Genomic DNA, 5,160 nt, shown 5'->3' on the forward strand with positions numbered 1-5,160 from the left:
GGATGGAGTTGAGAGGTATATGAGGGACGGGGGGAGTGAGTTGGGGGGAGGGCAGTCAAATGGTGGATAACAGAGCGACTTAGAGGCGTTTTGTCTGCGGCCACCCTTTGCTGGATTTGGGCGTCGGGATATTGATATATAGACATATAAATGATGTAGTTATAAAATGAAGGGATGGGGCTGAGAGGTATATGAGGGAGGGGGGAGTGAGTTGGGGGGAGGGCAGTCAAAGGGTGGGTGACAGAGCGACTTGGAGGCGTTTTGTCTGCGGCCAGCCTTTGCGGGATTAGGGCGTCGAGCTATAGGCAGATAGATAAATGGCAATACAAGGACGGTAATGCATTCGTAACTTCCCTTCCCAAACCAGGTAATGAGGAACGAATATAAGGTGATCATTTTAACTGGGTCGGGAGTTCGTCTTTTTGCTTCCCTTACACGGAGTGCGGTGTTTTCAAAAGCTGAATAAGGAGGCAACTCGAAAGCCTGGCCCTACGAACATGGCGACTATAAGCTCGTAGGCGAAGGACTGCACAAGAAACACCTACCCCTCCAAAATCAAACATGAGTGAATCTTGAACCAAAAGGAGTTACAGTGCCTTGTTGGAAAAGTAAAATTGGTGTCAAATACGCTAAAATCAGACACCCATTTAAAATAAGTAATACCGTGCCCTTATTCTGGGGCCGTGTTTATTGTGGGAGTGGAATAGTTGCGGAATGAGTGGGACAATTCCTGTGTTTAACTGGAACGAAATGGTACAATGCAGTGGTCAAAATCATGTCGCATTTTTTGAGGGATACATAACAAGGCTCTGAGTTATGTGTCTATTTACCTACCTATATCTGTGTGTGTGTGTGTGTGCGTGTGTGTGTGTGTGTGTGTGTGTGTGTGTGAAAGGGTAATCGCCAAATGCCATAATAACTGAACTGCACTTTTCACTTTAATAAGTCCACGAAGTACTTATAAAAAAGGATAAACAATAACTTTTGAGGCTATACATTAACTTACCAAATTCCATCAATTCTGAGAGATGAAAATGCTCTCCTTAATCCCGCTTATGGTAAATCGCCTACGCATGCTTTCACAGGTAAGATATTCGCCGGATGCAAATGCTCTTACGGGATTACTCTGACGAAATCCCCTCTAATTCTTTTATTCAGGTAACGGGGAGAAAACGCGCTACCTAAGGGATTACAAGCTACCTCTGAGGGTTAGGATTTACCTCAGCTGAAATCCTCTTCAAGTATTAATCCCTCTTCTCGTTATATTTTTCTCTCTCTCTTTCACCCATCGTCACGTATTCCCATTTTCTTCCACCCATCGTCCCAATTTCTCTCACTTCCTTCCACCCATCGTCCCATTTTCTCTTCATTTTCTTCACCCATCGTCCCATTTTCTCTCTCCCACCCATCGTCCCATTTTCTCTCACTTTCTTCCACCCATCGTCCCATCTTCTCTCTCTTTCTTCCACCCATCGTCCCATTTTCTCACACTTTCTTCCACCCATCGTCCCATTTTCTCACACTTTCTTCCACCCATCGTCCCATTTTCTCACACTTTCTTCCACCCATCGTCCCATTTTCTCTCCCTCATTCACTCCATTCACCGTCGCATCATTTTAATCACCTAATGGGCGTGTAAACAGGGGTACCACCAACCCTCTCACGGTGGGGGCAACTCTAGCCTCCTCCCGTACCATCAGTAATATTTTTGAGTTAGTCACAGGAATTTGCGACTATTAAAAAACAAAAAAATCTAAACACAAAAACTTGGGCTATGAAAAAAAAAGTGGACTTAGAAAAAAAATAAATATATGAATACAAGTGTACTGAGTGTATCCTGTGTAGCCCCAAATACACTTCCTCCTCAGCCCCAAATACACTTCCTCTTCAGCTCCAAATACACTTCCTCTTCGCCCCAAATACACTTCCTCCTCAGCCCCAAATACACTTCCTCTTCAGCTCCAAATACACTTCCTCTTCGCCCCAAATACACTTCCTCTTCAGCCCCAAATACACTTCCTCTTCAGCCCCAAATACACTTCCTCTTCAGTCCCAAATACACTTCCTCTTCAGTCCCAAATACACTTCCTCTTCCGTCCCAAATACACTTCCTCTTCAGTCCCAAATACACTTCCTCTTCTGCACCAAATACACTTCCTCTTCTGCACCAAATACACTTCCTCTTCCGCCCCAAATACACTTCCTCTTCCGCCCCAAATACACTTCCTCTTTCGCCCCAAATACACTTCCTCTTCCGCCCCAAATACACTTCCTCTTTCGCCTCAAATACACTTCCTCTTCAGCACCAAATACACTTCCTCTCGCACTCCCTTCAATCCTGCTTCAGTCCTTTTCATCCATCTCCTTTGACTGTACATCTCTTTTCACACCCTATGCCCACGGTCTCTCTCTCTCTCTCTCGCCTTTCATTTTTTTCCTTTTCCTGTCTCCTTTCAAGTCAGCCACCTCTATTTCTCTCTCTCTTCTTCCCCCCCCTCCCTCTCTCTCTCTCTCTCTCTCACACACACACACACACACACATACACAGCTAAATAAAATATACTATCAATGTGTTTTACGTTCACTGATATGCCTTTTTTTTCTATAAAAATTTTTAAAACTTTAAAAAAAAAAATCACATGAAAGGAATGGCAAAATTAATCTAGTCAAAGAAATATGAAAAAAAGAAATTCTAGGTAAATCATGGAGTGGCCGAGAGAGAGAGAGAGAGAGAGAGAGAGAGAGAGAGAGAGAGAGGGAGGGAGAGAGAGAGAGAGAGAGAGAGAGAGAGAGAGAGAGAGAGAGAGAGAATGTGAGGAAGAATGTCACCAAAATGATGTCATATGAGAGAGAGAGAGAGAGAGAGAGAGACAGAGACAGAGACAGACAGACAGACAGACAGACAGACAGAGAGAGAATGTGAGGAAGAATGTCACCAAAAAGATGTCATATGAGAGAGAGAGAGAGAGAGAGAGAGAGTTTCATGAAAAACGAAAGACAAATAAAAAAAGCAATATACCGGTACCTGAATGTCTAAAGGAAAAGGTTTATGGAGAAAGGGGGAAGAGCAGAAAAATAAAAAAAAATAAAAAAAAAAATATGCGTGAAGGAAAAATATCATGAAGATGAAAAAATGTGTGTGTGTGTGTGTGTGTGTGTGTGTGTGTGTGTGTGTGTGTGTGTGTGTGTGTGTGTGTGTGTGTGTGTGTGTGTGTGTGTGTTTGAGTGAGTGTGTTTGTATCAGAAGTAAAGGGCAAAAGTCAATTAAAAAATATATGAAAAAATACAGTAAGTTCATTGCTGAAATATGTTACGACTCTCACCTTTATAATTAGTCTTACCTGCTTAATTAAGAGTTGCACCTGCATGACGTCACTGAAAGCTGCATTATTTTTCAGAAGTCTAAATTCCGACCCTGAAAAAAAGAGAAAGAGTTTGATTAGGTTTTTATCTACCTCTCTATCTATCTATCTATCTATCTCGCTAACTTCTTCGCTACGTCTTATTCATGCTAACCTTGCTATCATTAAGCAATTTTTTGCTGAACTCAAGAATGGTCCTGGATTGGGAAGCGATAAGGCACTCTCTTCACCAATCCACTTAAACTAAATCTAATAAGGATCTAAGTAATGTCTCTCTCTCTCTCTCTCTCTCTCTCTCTCTCTCTCTCTCTCTCTCTCTCTCTCTCTCAGCTGAATAAAATCGTCTGGCGGCTCGAAATGATTATATTAGTAATAGTGTTGATAATAAGCCACTAATGACATAATTAAGAAGATTAGGAAGAGGGTGTTATTTACTGATTGGTGGGTTATGTCAGGTTGGTGGTGGTGGTGGTGAGAATGATGATGATGATGAGGAGGAGGAGGAGAAGGGTGTTGGTGGTGGTGGTGGTATTGATGATGATGATGATGATGATGATGATGATGATGATGATGAGGAGGAGGAGGAGGAGGAGGAGGTGGTGGTGGTGGTGGTGATATGATGATGATGATGATGATGATGATGATGATGATGAGGAGGAGGAGGAGGAGGAGGAGGGTGGTGGTGGTGACTAATGATGATGAGGAGGTGGAGGGTGGTGGTAATAATGATGATGATGATGATAATGGTGGTAGTGATGATGATAATGACAGTATTGATGATGATGAGGAGGAGGGTGGTGGTGGTAGTGGTGGTGGTGAAAATAACAATGATGATAATAGTGGTAGTGATGATGATAACGATGATTGTAATGATGATAATGATGACGGTAGTGTAACTCTGATCACCCCAATTTCCCAACCAACTCCACTCACATACAAGTCTCTGAAACAACCGCGCGTCTAATTATTACACGAACTCTCTCTTACCTGTTCTTCCGGTCGCTTTCTCATTAAGGTAACAAAACTAGCATTATTTACAAACGCGTTTCCAGGTAACATTATTATTATTATTATTATTATTATTATTAATATTATTATTATTATTATTTATATATCATCATCGTGCCGGCAGCGGTTGTGGTGGTGGTGATGATGATGATAATAATAACAACAATAATAATAATAATAATAATAATAGTAAATAACAATAATAATAATAACGATGATGATAATAATAATAATAAATTAATAACAATAATAGTAATAATAATAACAAATAAAAATAAATAACGGTAATAATAATAATAATAGTAGTAATAATAATAATAATAATAATACCCACACTAACTTTAAATCACATTATAAAAACAGCATCACAATAACATTTAAAGTGACCTAAACGTATGAACCTTAAATTCTCTCTCTCCCTCTCTCATCATTCATTCACGTCCTTATTTTTTCTAACACGTTTTTTCTCTTCCCTCCATGACGTTCTCTCTCTCTCTCTCTCTCTCTCTCAACCCATTATTTAACACATGGATGAAATATCTATCTCTAGTCAGGCGCCATAATTCCGTAAGGGGTGGCCGTTTGTCTTTGAGTTAGTGGTGTTACGGGGAGGGGCACTAACCCTCCGCCAACCCACTTGCTGACACGTAGGGAACACGTATGGATTATATGGTTACCACCCAGCGTTAAAAGATTTCCTGGCTTACGGGAAACCATTAGGCCTGTCACTCAATGTAAAACCACCTGAAAAGGAACGAAGAGTCATAAAAAGCGAGAGGCAGAATGAGAG

The sequence above is a fragment of the Coenobita brevimanus genome, chromosome 17 (assembly GCF_032717465.1).
Source record: "Coenobita brevimanus isolate Jiangsu-jjx chromosome 17, ASM3271746v2, whole genome shotgun sequence".
NCBI classification, from domain to species: domain Eukaryota; kingdom Metazoa; phylum Arthropoda; class Malacostraca; order Decapoda; family Coenobitidae; genus Coenobita; species Coenobita brevimanus.